The sequence below is a fragment of the Jaculus jaculus genome, chromosome 5 (genome assembly GCF_020740685.1).
Source record: "Jaculus jaculus isolate mJacJac1 chromosome 5, mJacJac1.mat.Y.cur, whole genome shotgun sequence".
Classification (NCBI taxonomy): domain Eukaryota; kingdom Metazoa; phylum Chordata; class Mammalia; order Rodentia; family Dipodidae; genus Jaculus; species Jaculus jaculus.
Genome location: NC_059106.1, coordinates 48,547,476 through 48,565,394, shown reverse-complemented (window position 1 = coordinate 48,565,394; position 17,919 = coordinate 48,547,476).

Below are 17,919 nucleotides of genomic sequence, written 5' to 3'. Positions count from 1 at the left end.
ACCGCTCGCCGCCAGGGCCGGGCTCGCTCCGAGCGGAGTCTACCATTCGTGGCTCGCTCGGGAGGGGGCCCAGCCGGGGATCTGGGGACCTCCCATTGGCCTGGTGCGACCCCCACCTCGGGGATACACCTCCAGAGGGCGGGAACAGTCGACGGCACCCGCTAGTGTGCCTCAGGGATGCCCACCCAGCGAGAGGCGGGGGCGTCTGGATCCCAGGCCAACCCTCCGTCCCCTCCCTGCGGCGGTGGGCAGCCCCGCCCCGGCTAACTACTGCCCCGGCGCCCCGCTGGGTGGGTGTTGGGGGGGGATCGCCAAGGCGGTGGGCGCTGAGCAGAGAGGGGTGTCGGAAAGGGGGACGGGGGAGAAGAGCAAGGATGGAGGCCCGAGGGAGGGGGCTGCTGGCACGAGCTCAGGAGTGCAGATCTCGCTGTTCCGGTTGCTTAAACTGCGGGTATGAAATTCCCAAGGGGAGCTGGGCTGGTGGCCCGCGAACCTTTCGCCCTCCACCCCCACCTCGCTGCTGGGCCCGTGTCATTTTTCCCTGGCTTGCGCTAAAGGCGCCAAGGTCTCCCCGCAGGTCTCCCGGGTGCGCACCCCAGGTGGAGAGGTCCCAAGCGCCTTAGCTGTCCTGAACACTGGTTAAGTGGAGAGCTGAGGTCAGAAGAGGACTGGACTGCATTGTGAGGCTTCAGCTGCCTCAGTTTACCCACTCCCTCTTCTTGGCGGGCCGGGGTGCGGCGGAACTGAGGTAACCTTAAGGTTGGTAAGGCCCTCCTGGCTCCTTTTTTTTTCTATCCCAGAGCCCAGGCTGCGCATTTTTTTCATTGGGGCCCTGGATTCCAGCCACCAGACCTTGTTACCATAGCAAGCCTCATTCCATGCAAACAGCCAGTGTAACCCCTGGCCAACAGCGCACCACCATTCCTGCGCTGTCAGCCTGAGGAGAGGGGCGACGTGCAGAAGTCAAGGGGGGTGTTCTGCCTAGGATGAGGTACCCACCCTGCAGGTTTAACAGCATTCATTGAAAGTCCACTGTGAACCAAGCCAGAAAATGAACGCTAAGTGCTTTTGTATGTGCCGCTATCTTTGGGACCTCTCCCAGTCCTATTTTAGAGAGGAGGGAACTGAGGCTCCGGACAGAGTGAAGCAGTTGACGCACCAGTCCGACAGAAATCAAACGGGATTTCATTCCGGTTAGTCGCAAGTGTTTTCAGTAGACCTTGAATGCTAGATTTTTCATTCTGTGTAAAAGTACACCGTGGAGCAGCTCCCTTCCCCCCAGCAAGCTTTTTGCAAGAGGCCAAGCAGTTTGTGATGGTGGTGCCCCCGGTAGCAGACTTGAGTTTTTCACTGTCCTTTCTGCTCAGTGTGAAGACTGTACTCTTGACCTTAATTAAACTCATTAGCCCAGTTCGGACCGAGTGGTCCATCCAAAGGCATTCAGAACTCTGGTGCAAGTGACCCCCAGGGTTCAGTTCTTTGAAGTCCTCGGGCAAGTTACTGAGGAGCATTTAACTACAGAATGCTGTGGTCTTTCCAAAGGGAGATGTCACTAGGGAACCCAGACTGGCAACCCCTCAAGTGAAACATGGAATTACCATATAACCCTACAAATCCATTCCTGCATAAAGAAACAAAAAACAGCTATCTAAAACATTCCAAGAATTTCAGAAATGACATCCGTGTTCATAGCAGCACTGTTTATAATAAGCACAAGATGAAAACAGTCCAGTGCCCATCCTGAGATGAATACCTGGCCGTATTTACAAAATGGAATGTTATTCAACTGTGGCAAGGAATGAACGAGTGAACCCACGTTGTCAAAAAAAAAAATTGAAAACATTGTGCTAGGTGAATGCCAGATATAAAAGGTCACATATGAAATGATCGTTGATCTGAAATATTTGGCATAGGCAAATCCAGACAGAGAGAAAGCAGACCATGTTTGTGAGGAACTGTGAGAGGAAAGAATAGGGAGTAACTGCTTAATATGTTACATATAAGGTGTTTTGGGTGGGGGTGCTAACAACATTTAGGAACTAGACAGTGGATGTTGCTTATACAATTTTATGAGTAGACCAAATGTCATCAAATTGCTCACATTAAAGAGGTTAACTTCATGTTAGGTGAATTTCAACACCATAAAATAAAAATGCCATATGGATGCATCAAGAAAGAAGGAGGTGGAAACAAACCTGATCAGAAAATGAGAGGATCTCAACTTGCAGAGTGGTGTGCGTGTGTGTGTGTGTTCACACCTGTTACAGCACTTATCAGAAGCAGCGATGTGTGTCTGTTTACTCACCTCTCCCATTCGCTGTGAACTCGTGGGCAGGAAAGGAGGGTGGCCAGGGCTTCCAGGCTATTCCTCTTCACATCCTTGTCACCTACCTATACTTTCCACAAGACTGTGCTGAGCGTGTTTGTGCAGTAAACAAACTGACCAAGTGTTACTCATCTGCCTCTGCAGCGAGACTGTTCCCACACACGGGCATCTCCAGTCAAAGCAGAACAAAGCAAACAGCTGAAGACAGGAGAGGAAAACATGGGTGCATTTCTGGGTTTTTTGAGGTTTCGTGAAATTTACTTTAGTCTCTTATAAGATATCACCCAGGATTTTTTTTAAAGAATTTTTAAAAATTTATTTGAGAGAGAGAAAGAGAGAGAGAGAATGGGCACTCCAGGGCCTCTGGCCACTGCAAACGAACTCCAGACATATGCACCACCTTGTGCATCTGACTTTACATGGGTACTGGGGAATCGAACGTCAGTCTTTTGGGTTTGTAGGCAAGTGCCTTAACTGCTAAGCCATTTCTCCAGCCCTTACCGGGGATTTTAAAGAACTTTGTATTTCTTTAGGCTTGTTTTTCTGAACATGATAATGGGGCCTTCTTTACTAGGGTCCCGTACTCCCCATTCTCTCCCCCCCCCAATAACCCTGCCAAAAGGATTAGATAGATCTTAGACACAAAGCCTGAGGTAGGTCACACTGGAAGGATCCACTTGATTGGAGAACTATTTTCTTACCCTTAGGGCAGTTTTCCTGCCTAGGCAGCCTCAAGGCACAAAAGAGCTGCAGAATCTGCCTGTTTCCTCCACTCACCTGTTAGTCCATTTGCCTATGGGGATGGGGCAGATTTGTTCATTTCAATTGTTTCTTGGTAGGTGTACATAAATTAATCAGGGAGAAAGTTCCAGAGCTGTCTGTAACCCTCCTTTCCCTTCTTCTCTTCCTGTTTTTCTCCCTGCTCTTATTTCGTGTTCCTCCCCACCCATACAGCTATGAGAACTTGACAGAAATGCGGTTCTGTTTCCGAGGCCTCCCTTGTACATGCTCCCAAAGAAGTCCCACCTCACACCCCAGTAAGCCAATGTTAAGAACTGTTATTGTTTGAACGTGTCTCTTAAAGTTCTAAATCCCCCCAGAGTCATATACCAGTGGAGTCTATGGACCAGACATTTGGGAGACAATAGACTTGGAGGACACAGAGTGGGGGGGGCCCCATGATGGCATTGGTGGCTTTATAAGAAGGGAAAGAGAGATCGTTTCTTGGCCTTTTGGCTAAGATCAAAAGTAAAAGGGAAAGAGAGACCAGAGCTGGCACATTTGCTGACTTGCCGTGTGATACTTCCATCTTCAGACACAGCAAGAAGACCTTCATTAGGTGTTGGCACTTTGATTTTAGTCTTCCCAGCCTCCAGAACTATGAGAAATTAACTTCCTTTTTTTCTTTACAACTCACCAGCCTGTGGTATTCTGCTATGGTGACATCTAACAGTCAAAGACAAGATTCAAGCCAAAAATGGGTCAGCTTTGCAGGAAGCTGACACCATCACCACTATCTTCACTGTGGTCCGGTCACACCACCCAAGGACCAAGCACAGGGCCTATACAGTCACCAGCCTTTGATTATTTGCTAAGCCTCTCATCTTTGTCAGCAGCCTGAACCATGTGCCTTTGGGTGTTGTAGAGTCTACAAAGCCACCCTCCTTGTAGCTCAGAGAAAAGAAATTCTTTTTTTTTAAAAAAAAATTATTTATTTATTTGAGAATGACAGAAAGAGAGAGAAAGAGGCAGAGAGAAAGAGAGAATGGGTGCGCCAGGGCTTCCAGCCACTGCAAACAAACTCCAGACATGTGTGCCTCCTTGTGCATCTGGCTAACGTGGGTCCTGGGGAATTGGGCCTTGAACCGGGGTCCTTGGGCTTCAGAGGCAAGCACTTAATTGCTAAGCCATCTCTCCAACCCAAAATTTCTAAGAAGAATGTAGGCCCAAAGTGCCACTCATGTCAGACAACCCAGCCACATGTGCCTGTTCTCCCAAAAACAAACTGCCCTTATCACTTAACTCTAAGCCAGACGCTTGAGAGAAAGAAGGTACCACAGATGATGAAGCCAGGCCTTGTAACATTAGTCAGATCTGTGCCGGAGACCCAGCCTCCTGGGCAGCTCTCCTCCACAACCTAATTTTGCTGCTAGGTGCTGGAAGGTGACAGGCCTCATCTCCTCTGGCCTCCTCCTTGTTTACAGAGAAATGGAGAGCAAGAGGCCTGCAGTCATGTTGGGGAAGGAGCAGGGGGAATGATACCCACTCTTCAGGAAATGACCCATCTTTCTAGTGTCGTCTTTCACATGGCCCTTCTGAAATGACAGGTATAGGGTGAGCTTTATGTAGTCCTGGGCACTGCTCAAAACATTTACCACTTAATTCTTCCCACCTTAGGGCTCTTTCTTTCTCATCCCCCTTCCCTCCATCATTCCCTTTCTGCATCCGGTCCCTTTTCATCTTTATATTTAATATTCAATGTTGTCTTATTCCATACTATATATATCAGCATTGATCACCTACCCATCCAGCTGGGGAGCGGGCCTTGGGAGGGCATGGTTTGTGTCCTGTTTGGCTGCGTCTCCACTGCCCCGTGTTCCACAGATGCTTCTCCACAGAGTTCGTGGATGATGGAGTGAGCTTATGTCCCTGGTCCCCACACTTCCACATCCACACCTAATCTTGCTTCTCATTAAAACCCTTCTCATACTGGCTTGTCCCTAGGAAGTCTAGTCACATCTTAGTTTTGCTAAGTACATCCCTGGCTTTTTCTGTACTTTATTCTTTCAATATCTCTGCTGGGTAGGGAGGGGCTGGAATCTACAATTAGTAGTCAAGCCTCTGACAGCTTCATGGAAGGCTTCCTGGAGGTTACACCCTGATTCTTTTCCTTCTATCCCTCATCCTCGATGCACCTCACATCTCTGTTGAGTGGGTGAGCCTCGGGCCAAGGGCTCAGCTATGCCTACATGTGGCCCAGTTTCCTGGCTCAATCTGGGACTCATTTCTGTGTGCTAAGAAGCTGGAGGTGGTGTTCACACATTCCCTCTGCAAGATGAGAGAGGAGCTGAGGGCTTCTGGGAATCCATGCATGGGATGGGTGGGAAGGGGACATCTGATACAGAAGCCTACATATGATGGACTCCTTGGCCCAGGAGTCAGTGACCAAGAAATCCTGGTGCTTTTTAAAAGAAAAATACTTGCTTATTTATTTGCAAGCAAAGGGAGAGAGAGAGAGAGAGAGAGAGAGAGAGATAACAAGAGAGACAGAGAGAAAGAGAGAGTGAGAGAATGGGAATGGGCATGCTAGGGCCTCTAGCCACTGCAAGTGAATTCCAGATGCATGTCCCACTGTGCATCTGACTTTACATGGGTCCTAGGGAATCAAACTCGGTTGTTAGGCTCCACCGGCAAGTGCCTTAACCACTAAGCAATCTCTCCAGACCCTGGTGCTTCTTTTTATTTATTTATTTACTTGAGACAGGGGGGATGGGCATGCCAGGGCCTGTAGCCACTGTGAACAAACACCAGATGCATGCACCACTTTGTGCATCTGGCTTATGTGGGACCTTGGAGAATTGAACCTGGATCCTTAGGTTTCCCAGGCGAGCTCTTTAACCATTAAGCCATCTCTCCAGCCCCTGGTACATCTTTTAAGTTGGCATATGGTGGTCTGAGGGACATGTAGAACCTCTCAGAATGAGGTCCTACCCCTGCCTTGACATGCTAAAGGCCACTTCTTGCAAGCAGTGAGCCTTGGAGGCTCTATGGCACCTTCCTGGACTTCAAGCTGGTTCCAGCATTTCTCAAACTGAGGATGAAGACCCAAACTATGTAATTCCCAAATGGTGGTTGTTAAACTAGAAAACCCCAGTCCCACTCCTTACCTGTCTGAATCCCCGGGCAGTGCCCAGCTTCTAAAATGCAGCCACTTGTGCAGGAGAATCTGACACAGGATGAGCCCACAGAGGCGGGCACCCAGGGAAGTCGCACATAGCACCCGGCACAAGTGTGAACTAGTGAGCGCCAGCCAGGGGCCTTTGCAGCCCCAGGAGTGGCATGCAGACACCCTGTTGTCTCTCCCTTGGCTGATGTCTGTCCTGTGTCTTCCCCATCCCCCTCTGCCAGAGAGTCCTCGGGGAGTTTCCCTCCTCTCTGCAGATAGATGCCGTGCTTACTCAAGTTGTCACATGCGAATCCCGGCCAATCTGGGAGATGCATCTCTTGTACATTTACAAGGTTCACTTTGGCTGAGTGGGTTTTAACATGCACTCTGGGGAAAAGGGTAACGCATCTTGGAGACAGGAAGAGCCAGCGAGGTGGGCGTGGGTGAGAAGACTATGAGGGGACAGCGATGAGGGGCCAGAGGCAGATAAGCCAGTGCAGATGGCAGAATCCCAGCAGAGACACTCCCCTCATAAGCACAGCAATGAAACAAAAGAACTGTGGGGGACTACAAGATGGGAAGGAAGGTGACAGGTGTCAATCACACACACACACACACACACACACACACACCTGTATACATACATACAGACAGACATATACACATGTATTTACATATGCACGGACACAGAGCAGCTACCAGCATGAACTGTGACGGAACCTCTGAAGGAATTTCTCAGCTCGGATTGTGGAAGTCTGCCAGGTACATCCCTTCTGTGTCTATGTATAACCAATCTTGTCTCTTCTCTAGATTGATTCTTCATTTGCAAATAGACCTTTCATAACACATCGAAATCCAGAGCTACTCAGCATGAAAGAGCAAAGTAGCAAATATGTATCCTGACTACAAACTGATATACCTAAGACAATCTATTTGATAGAAGTGCATTTTTTCTTCCCTCTGTGACTGTTTCTTGCTTTTTTTTTTTTTTTGGATGGGCTTCTTAAGTGATGTGGGTGAGGCTTGCATGCGATTTTTTTTTGTTTTGTTTTGTTTTTTGAGGTAGGGTCTCACTCTGGTCCAGGCTGACCTGGAATTAACTATGTAGTCTCAGGGTGACCTCGAACTCACAGTGATTCTCCTACCTCTGCCTCCCCAGTGCTGGGAACGTGTGAATTTTAATAATGTCCTTACCTCCTGGCTCTGTCTGCAGGGTTACTGTGGGCACACAGAGACAGCTAGGGAAAATATAACACCCTGAGAGAAACATTTCCACCCACAGAGAACCATTACTAAACTGGCCCAACCTATAGGTATCTTCTGTGCTCTCCTGCCTGGGCTAGTTCCAAGAGTTGGATGGCATTTTGCTTCTCCTATACCTCAGCGAAATCTCAGAGGTTCTCCAGACAAAGTGTCCAAGGTCAGGGCCAACTCTTCTAGCTACTTACATACCGTACGTCAGCTCTAACTCCCCATCCGAGAGAAGGCTTCTATTTACAGCATCCAGGCAGGGTGGTGCTAACTCGTTGGTGATCTTTAATCTCTAGGTAGAACCTTGCTTCAACACATATCCTCTAGATTTAATCAAGACATGGGTTCAAATTCCAGCTCTGTCACTAACTAGCTCTCTGACACTCAGTGGATGGAGCAGTCACCTTCTCATTGCTCGGACTAAACACCCAACCAGAAGCAGCTTGTGGAAGGAAGGGGTTATTTCAGCTTACAGTCTCCAGGGGTAGTTTCATCAAGGTGGCAAAAGTATGGAAGGCAGATGGGTGTCACGCCCTGTCACATCAACTGGGAGAAAAGACCAAGAGTGAGCTGGCTAGCTCTAGCAAGGGGGCTAGATTATATCATTCCAAAGTCCACCCCTAGTGATACACCTCCTCCAGCAAGGCTCCACCTCCCAAAGTTCTCCAACAGCTGAGGACTAAGGAAGAGGCTTAATCAGAAACACAGGAGGCTCCGGGGACCTTTTACATTCAAAGTCCTTAAATGAGTTAACTCCTCTGAGCCCAAGCGTCTCCTTAGTAGAGTGGGATATGCCAGCTGACTTCAACTGCCTGCTGGCCAGTGGACATGGTTAACAGAGATGAAGATGGTGCTTGTAACACTTCCAGTTGTAATGGTGGCTTCCATTCTGTGCGCCTCCACTACTATTGCCACTATGTCTATCCACAGATTTCGACCAGTTCAGGGGGAATCTCCCCAATGCTGAGGTTACCATCAGGAGCAAAACTGGCTGCAGGAGGTGTCCTCACAGACATCCAGCTCACAGAGAACAATCAGATGCAAATCTATGTGTGCCTCATTCCAGCACCCCTGTTTTCTTTCCTGATTATCCCTCTGATACCAGGATGCACTCATGTTCCTGCCCCAAGATGCACTGAGACCTTCTGTGTCCCTTCCAACCTGGTCCCCTTCACCTCTGCCAAAGGTTCTGAGCTGCAGCAGGGGAGGGGCAGGAGAGGGGCTGCCCCTCCGTGGCCTGTCATTGGTTCTTCCAGCATTTGGGACCCATTTGATAAACTGGACCCTTTGTCTTATAAAATGGTACCCCATGGAGGCTGAGGAGATGGCTCAGTGGGCAAAGTTCTTGCTGTGCAGGCATAAGGTCCTAGGTTTGTATCTCCAGTTCCCACATTAAATGGCAGGCACAGTGGTGCATGCTTGTAATCTCAAATCCAGAGAGACAGAGACAGGGACTCCCTGGGGCTCCCTAGCTGGCTAATCTTGCCACATTGGTCATATCTAAGCTCAGCAAGAACCCTGTCTCAAAAATAAATAAATAAATAAATAAATAAATAAAGCATCGGATGGGCTGGGGAAATGGCTCAGTAATTAAAAGTGCTTGCTTGCGAAGCTTGCCAGCCAGAGTTTAATTCCCCAGTACTCATGTAAAGACAGATGCACAAAGTGGCACATGTATCTGGAGTTCTTTTGCAGTGGCAAGAGGCCCTGGGATGCCCATTCTCACTTTTTCTCTCACCCTCTCTCTGTCTCTCTCTGAATCTCTTTGCAAATAAATAAATCTTTTTAAAATTTATTTATTTAAGAGAGAGAGAGGGAGAGAGGAAGAGGAAGATAGAGAGAATGGGCACGCCAGGGCCTCTAGCCACTGCAAATGAATTCCAGACACATGTGCCCCTTGTGCATCTGGCTTACGTAGGTCCTAGGGAATCAAACCCGGGTCCTTAGGCTTCACAGGAAAGCATCTTTAACCACTAAGCCATTTCCCTAGCCTCTAAAATAGATATATATTTGGTTTTTCGAGGCAGGGTCTCACTCTAGCTCAGACTGACCTGGAATTCACTGTGTAATCTCAGGGTGGCCTCAAACTCATGGTGATCCTCCTACTTCTGCCTCCTGAGTGGTGGGATTAAAGGCGTGAGCCACCACACCCAGTTTCCCCTAAAAGATTTTTTTAAATAAAAGTATTAGGATCTGGGAGATGTTTTAGTGATTGTGAAGGCACTTGCTTGCAAAAAATAAGGTGGAGATTAATAGATAAAAACCCTTGGGGCTGGAGAGATGGCTTAGCGGTTAAGCGCTTGCCTGTGAAGCCTAAGGACCCCGGTTCAAGGCTCGGTTCCCCAGGTCCCACGTTAGCCAGATGCACAAGGGGGCGCACACATCTGGAATTCGTTTGCAGAGGCTGGAAGCCCTGGCGCGCCCATTCTCTCTCTCCCTCTATCTGTCTTTCTCTCTGTGTCTGTCGCTCTCAAATAAATAAATAAAATTAAAAAAAAAAAGCATTAAAAACCCTTGATGTCAACTTCTGGTGTCCACACACATGTGCACAGAAACCCTTGTACCCCACACATGAACATACATACACACACAAAAGAAAAAAAAAAAAACAAAGTAACCCAGTGACTTGAAAATATTTAACAGACCTGCCCTATCAGGTACTTAGGGTACCCTAAGTAATTAATTTATTTTCCCTCGCTGTGATCTCCTTCCTAAATAGAAGTTATTTTGTACTTTGTGGGTTCTGAGGGTTATTTTAAAAGACAAGTACATTAGATTTGGTAAGGGGCAGATATTCACGAGAGCATGGGGTCATGTCTCTGTCATTGCATTTTGCTCTTCCTCACTCATTTGTTTAGCTCGCTGACCTCCTCCTTACGAATGTTCCTGATTAGTTTTACTCATCCCCACCCCCACCCTGCGCTCGCACAGGCTCTGGTGGGGGCTCCTGTTTGCCCTGGGGCTCATTGCTTTTTACTCCTCTGCCACTTTCACGCTCGCTCCACCTCCTCTCAGGAGAAAGGCTCTTACAAACCGGCCACGAAGGGCAATGGGACCTTCACTGCAGAGACGCTGTGTCAGGCGCCAAGCAATCAGAGGAATGAGGGCTTTAACATCTATCTCCCAGTGGCCCAGGACAAAGAGGGGTGGAATCTGGCAGTCTGTACATTCCTTTCCAGGAATCTGAAGTAACACTGGGAGGAATCTGCCGGGATCTTAACCTTTAAGTCGATACTGAACTTTGGCAGAATAAAAGTGCCCTGGGAAAATATTTATTGACCAAAAGCATAGATTATTCAACCCAGCATCCATGAAAGACCATCCTTGAAACTCTCACCCTGTATATATGTACGCAGGGTTAGCCATCCTGTGGGACCTATAATCGGAGAGAGACTGTTTAAATATTTTGCTTATTTAAGAGATAGAGAGAACCCATTCACAGGATGATGCCTGAAAGTCTAATTTCTAGGGAGCCTCAAGCATAAAGAATTCCTAAATTGGGGCTAGAGAGTTGGCTTAGCATTTAAGGCACTTGCCTGCAAAGCCAAAGGACCCAGGTTCGATTCCCCAGGACCCTCATAAGCCAGATGCACAAGGTGGCGCATGCAGCTGGAGTTTGTTTGCAGTGGCTAGAAGCCCTGGCATGCCCATTCTCTCCCTCTCTCTCTTTCTCTCAAATATATAAATAAAATATATTTTAAAAAAGAGATAGAGGGAGGCATGGAGAGAGAGAGAGAGAGAGAGAGAGAGAGAGAGAGAATGAGTACAACAGGGCCTCTAGCCCCTGCAAACACACTCCAGACACATGAGCCACCTTGTGTATCTGGCTTTAAGCGGGTCCTGGGGAATCTAACCTGGGTCCATTGTCTTTGTAGGCAAGCACCTTAAATGCTAAGTTATCTCTCCAACCCTGAAGACAGGAATTTTATCTAGCTGTCCACTCAGTGGAAAAGTGGAAGTTTGCTCCATTTTTCTGAATCAGTTGCCCTTATATTTGTTCTTTTTTGTGCATGTGTGGGGTGGGGTATATGCATGTATAAGCTGGCTAGGGCCTCCAGCCATTGCAAACAAACTCCAGACACATGTGCCACCTTGTGCCTCTAGCTTACGTGGGTTCTGGGGAATAAAACCTGGGTCCTTTGGCTTTGCAGGCAAGTGCCTGAACCGCTCAGTCATCTCTCCGGCCTGAGCTCCTGGGTTCTGTGGTCAGACTGGCTGACCATCCCCAGCGATTCTCACATCTCTACTCCCCACAAGAATGGGGTTACAGGCACACATCACCATGTCTGGCATTTTATGTGAGTGCCAGAGAATCGAACTCGGGATGGATCACACCCTTTCAGGCCCCCGTTGATCTGTCTCCAGCCCTGTCTCTTTATCTGTCTACTGTCTAGTTTTATGATATAAAGTCACTACTTGGTGCCCTAAGCCCACATCAGTAGGTGTGGGCAGTTTAAGAGGAGCTCATTGTGATGTGGTCACAGTGTTCTGAGTCAGCGTCCTGAGCTCTCCCGGGAGGAGCAGTGTGGGGACTCCCTCACCCAGGGACAGCCAGCTACCGGTATATTTACTCTTGAGAGGTAAACACATAGGGGATCTAGCTGTAAACGGGCCAGGGGGACCTGGGTAAACACATACCGAGGTAAAGGGCTCACTTTCTCTCTCTACCACACAACCTCTGCACCTGTGCCCCAGCCCCAGCCCTGCTCCACACCTAGTCCCTGAGACTGCTGTAGTGATGAGTGCAGGAGAGACTCTGTCCTGCCTGTGAAACATGCAGCTGTCTGGAAAGAAAGATGCCTCGTTCCTCCACCAGCTAGCCAGGAACCCAGAGGGAGCCCTGCGGAACTTCTTCTCAAAGCTGGGAGCCTAATAGCTTTGGGGGAGTCTGAACCCTCTAGGCAGCTTTTGGGAAGAAAAGAAAGACAGATCACGGTTCTCATCCTGTTATTCGTTAGGAGGCATCAAGCTGAAGAGTGAGCGTAAATATCTCCCCCCAAAATGGACCTGCCCTGGGCCTTGGCCAGCCCTCAGGGTATCTCTGTGCACATTTAGAAAGTAATGGCCTGTATATGAGACGGACAGAGAGAGGGTGGGTGGAGAGAGAGAGATGAGTGTGTACAGGCTATAAATTTAGATAGGGGACCACAAGAGGGAACAAGAGGTGTTGAGAAGTGGGGTGAGAAGAACTTACTTGCACCACGAAAGTGAAGTGAGACTATGGTAAAGGAGGGGCTGGGGGGAGAGGAGGGCACAGGAAACCAAAACAAATTTTAATATTTATTTATTTGAGAGAGACAGACACAGAGAGAAAGACAGATAGAGGGAGAGATAGAGAATGGGCGCGCCAGGGCTTCCAGCCTCTGCAAACGAACTCCAGACGCGTGCGCCCCCTTGTGCAGCGGGCTAACGTGGGACCTGGGGAACCAAGCCTCGAACCGGGGTCCATAGGCTTCACAGGCAAGCGCTTAACCACTAAGCCATCTCTCCAGCCCCCAAAACAAATTTTGTTTGAAAAAATGCTTCATGAACTCTAATCCTTTGTGTCATAATTTAAAAAAAAAGTTATAACGACAAGAAAAAGAGAGAGAAAGCAATAAAACTCTGCAGCTTTAGAAGAACACAGCCCTGGTTGTGGGCTGAGACAGCGCTGAGCCCCTGGGCTGGTGGGTGCCTGCGTTCTTTGGGAGCCAAGCAGGAAGTTATCAATGTGTTGCCCACCAGGTAGGTTGTCACCTCCACAGTCTGGAGAGTTCCCCAGTGAACTGGGTCCTGGTTGTATTGTTTTGTCTGCTTTTATTTTTTGTTTTTTCTTAGTGAGGCAAGCAATCTCTATGTAGTCAAAGCTGGCCTCAAACAACTCTGGCGATGTTCCTGTCTTGGCTTCCCAGGTGCTGGGATTACAGGCTTGCACCATCATAGCTGGTTTCAGGTTACAGTTTTGACTTCTTATTATTGGTTTAATACAAAGTAACACACACTTTTATGAGTCTATATGCAAAAGACCAAATGAACCATTTTATGCTTCTCACTAAATTTCATCGACAGCATGTCTGATGGGTCATCTTGGATCTGGAATGTTCTAGGAGACAAATCTCCAGGCATGTCTGTGAAGGATTTGCTAGATTAGCTAAATTGGGAAGAGCCACACATTAACTGTGGGCAGCGCCATTCCAGGGGCTGGAAGTCCCAAGCTGAATCAAAAGGACACAGTGAGCTGCGCACCGGCATTCATGGCTCTCTGCCTCCTAGCGGTGGATTGAATGTGACCAGTTGCTTGACGCTTCTGCCACCATCTCTTCCCCACCATGGTGGATTGGATCCCTTTGAACTGTGAGCCAAAATAAACCCTTCCTCCTTAAGTTGCTTTTGTCAGAGTAGTTTTGTCACAGTGACAAGATGAGAACCAATGCAGTATGAATCCTTTCTTTCTTGGAGTCCTCTCAACCGCTGAAGGAGGGTTGAACGAGCTAGCAAGGTGAAGTCCAGCGTGGCCTGAGGTGTGTCTGGAAGGGTGTGCTAAGTTCTTAGCAACCAGTATAGCAGGAGTGATTGTAATCATCCCCCTACAGTAAGTACAACCTCTGTTTTTCAGGTTTGGAAATTGTGGTCCAGGAAGGTTACATCATGCCTAACAAGAGGCAGGATGGGGACCCAGGTCAACGGGAACCAGTGACCCTCTCCTCACCGCTTTTCTGAATCTCCTCCCTTCCTCACATCCCGGTGTGGGTGCTGGTGGGTCACAGCGTGTCACAGGTGAGACTCTTGAGCACACCTGCTGAGGGCAGTATTGGAACAGTCTGCCATGTCTGGGGAAGGGGAGGCAAGGGACTAGGACTAGGAACCAGAGGAGCAATCCACTCTGGGGGTTCTTCGCTTTGCAACTGAGAAGAATCTAGAATACCTCTTGTTCCACCCTGGGGTTTGCAGACCTTCGGCTGCTCCCTTCCACTTACGCACATTTCTGGTTCCAATGATCCACTATCAGGTAAGCACAAGCATCATTAAGCTTGTGGCCTTTAGAATATTCTAGATCTGGAAGGGACTTCAGAGCTGCTTTAACCTGCTTTACAAATGTAGTGACTGAGACCCGGGAGAAAATTTGGCACCATGACCCCCACGTGGAGAAGTAATCTTTATTAGAATGATGATTTGTTTGTGTTTTTGTAGGCGAGCACATGACTGCCAGGGATGTTCAGTAAATATTTGCTGACTGTCAAACGCTGACATTTGATCTGTCTGTCTGGGGAGGAGAGGGGCACATTAAAGCCAGCTAGCTCTGCTTCTCATTCTTGTGTGGTGAAAAGCTTCCAGATTCTACATGAGGTGAAACCTCGGCCAGGAAGCCCTGCTTTGATCGCACACTGCTTGTCCTCAAAAAACAATTGCAAACTGGGCAATAGACTTTTCTAGAAATTAATTACCAAACCTTAAAGGCACAGTTCTTTGGGCTGGAGAGACGGTTCAGTGTTAAGAGCACTCCCTGTGTAAGCATGAGGGCCTGAGGAGGCCTGAGGGAGCACTCGAGGTAGATAGATCCCCCAGGGCCCACAGGAGCAGCTGGGCAGTGTGGCCATGTACATCTGCAACCCCAGTCTCATAGGGGAGCCAAGACTAGAGAATTGCCCGAGCTTGTGACAATTACAGCAAGTGCTAAGGTCACTAAGAGACTTTGGCTCAAATATGAATGGGCAGAAGAAAGATGGAGCAGGATGCCCGACACCCTTCTCTGATCACCTCAGGTGAACACACCCCACCGCATGGGCACATATGTGTGCATATACCACATGCCACACACATACCACCACAACCACCACCCATACACACCCCATCAGACACACACAAGCAAGAAAACCTCTTTATTTGGTCACTTCACCAACTTAAAAAGAAAAGGCCTTTCCTATAGTGGCGTCCCCTCTGACAAAAAGAGAAGGATCCGGTTTCTCTGCACACTGAGCTGCTGCCTGTAGTTCTGAGAGGTGCTGGGGTCCCGCTGACTCTGCAGTACCTGGGTGGCAGAAGCAGGCTTCTCCACAGGTCCGTGGCCACAGGACACCTTTGCTGGCATTGACACAAGGGCCTAGGGCGTGTCTTGCGCTTCCTCAGTTAAGGAGATGGCCTCACTCTCTGTACCTCTCTGTGGTTGTTGGACGGTTGCTGACCCCTCCTGTCCTGTGCCTCTGACTTCAGCGCCCCTCACTAGAGTAGGTCCCGTACCTGGCCCTGCCTTGTTGATAGGGTTCTGCTTGGCCATATCACTTACTTTGGCCTCTAGGATGTGAGTAGATTTGCAGCAAAGCAGGGGCCATGAGAGCATCCACACTTTTGCCTGGCCTCCGCCGTCCTCCACGGGAAGAGTGTGACCTACAAACATGCCTCATCAGGGCCAGGGCAGAACAAAGATGGAGGGGTCAATTCGGAGCCAGACCTACAACCTGGAGCAAAACTCAGCCAAACCCAACCCACACGTCGCCAACGGCGCAGATCCACATCCAGAAAAGAGGCTGCTATTGTAAGCCTGTGAGAGTCTGAGGTTGTGTGTTAATGTGGCAGAAACAACGAAGGTATTATGGAACGGCTCTGACTAAAGGCTGTGACCTTGCTTGCGTAGTCAGCCCTCTGCACCCAGTGCATCCATACCTAAGGTGTAGGATCCGCCCCTTTGCCTGCACGTGGAGTGAGTCTGAAGGATGACCATGATGCAAGAGCTTCGCCCCAGGCCCTTGTCATGAATTCCCCCTGTTAGGTCAAGATGGGCTTCCCAAAATGGACTCCCCAAAGACAGCAGGACAGACACAAGGAAGTGGGTCATCCACATTCCTCAAGAAACCGCCCAGCCATTGTCCCTTCCTTGCCTATCAATGCCCCAGGTCTGGGCTTCCTGCCCCCTTATCTCCCAGGTGACCTGGTCACTTTGGGTCTCACACCCTAGCTACGTGAAATGGCTAATGTAAAGAACAAAGGAGTTTTTTCCCCTTCCTCACGTCCCCTCTATAATGCACACTGTCTGGAATCTCAAAGCTGGCTGTGCTCCACTCTTGAGAATCGGTCCTGGCAGCCCGTGTTTTTCCTGAATAAAAGCTTCCATCTTTGCCTCAGAGTGGTCTCTGTGGTCTTGGTCACCCCCGAACCTTACACCCACTTCCTTGCACAAGCATGCCCCTCAAGCACTCTGCAGCAGCTGCCTGCATGTAGGGGACTGATCTGAGGGGTCCTGGGGCCTGGCATGTGAGGAGTGCTCATGTATGCAGCCATATTGTCACATTCACCTCTTTCCCCTTTCACTGGCCTACCTTAAGAGAACCCTTAGGCAGAGGCAGAATGACATCTTCGATCACAGTATGGACTTGCTAGGATCAAATATCTGAGCTCTTTCCTCCAGGTGCTTGAACAAGGTGCCTGGCTTCATGCCTTGGTTTCCTCGTCTGTGGCGTGGAAATCATGAGAGTTCCCATCTCACAGGGCTGCTGTGGAGGGGAGTTGTTAAGTGCGAAGCGTTTCAAGGCGTAGCAGGCAAGCGCTGCTTCGCTGCTGGCAGTGCCGGGGGAAGAGGCAGCCAGGAGGCCGTAGCTCTGTGCTCGGGGTGCTTGCGGCCCAGCCGCGGAGACAGTCACTTTGGGAGTGGGGCAAGGCTTCAGGCTGTGTTTGCTCTGCTTTCATTTTTGTGTGCATACGAGCGTGTGGTGCGTGCATGCATATGAGGAGGGCAGAGGACAAACTTGGCTGCCACCCGCAGGTGCGCAGTCCACCTCTTTTGACACGGGGCCTCTCATTGGCTTGGAGCACCATTTAGGCTACACTGGTTTTCCACCGGGCTCAAGGGCTCCACCTTGTCTCCGTCTCCCCAGCGCTGGGATGATAGGCGTGTGTCGCCACACCTGGCATTTACATGGGTGCTGAGGCCCAGGCTCAAGGCCTCATGCATGCAAGGCAAGCGTTATACTGACTGAGCCCTCTTTCCAGCCCTGTCAGAACATGTTTATAGTAAATAGTTATTTTAGTATTTACTTGTGAGAGAGACGGCCAGGGCCTCCTGCCACTGCAAACTCCAGATGCATGCACCACTTTGTGTGTCTAGTTTTATGTGGGCACCGGGGAATTGGAACCAGGCCATCAGGCTTTGCAAGCACGAGTCTGTAACCACTGAGCAAATCTCTGCACCCCCAAACACTTTTTTTTTTGGATTTTCGAGGTAGGGTCTCACTCTAGCTCAGGCTGACCTGGAATTCACAATGTAGTCTCAGGGTGGCCTCAAACTCACGGCAATCCTCCTACCTCTGCCTCCCGAGTGCTGGGATTAAAGGCGTACACCACTGCACCTGGCCCATTTTTTGAAAAAAAAAAAAAGAATAAAGGTACATCATTCATCAACCCTTTCAACTTCACTTAATACATATCCACTTAAAGTGAGACCTGATGCCGGGCATGGCAGCATGTGTCTGTCAGCTCCGAGCTG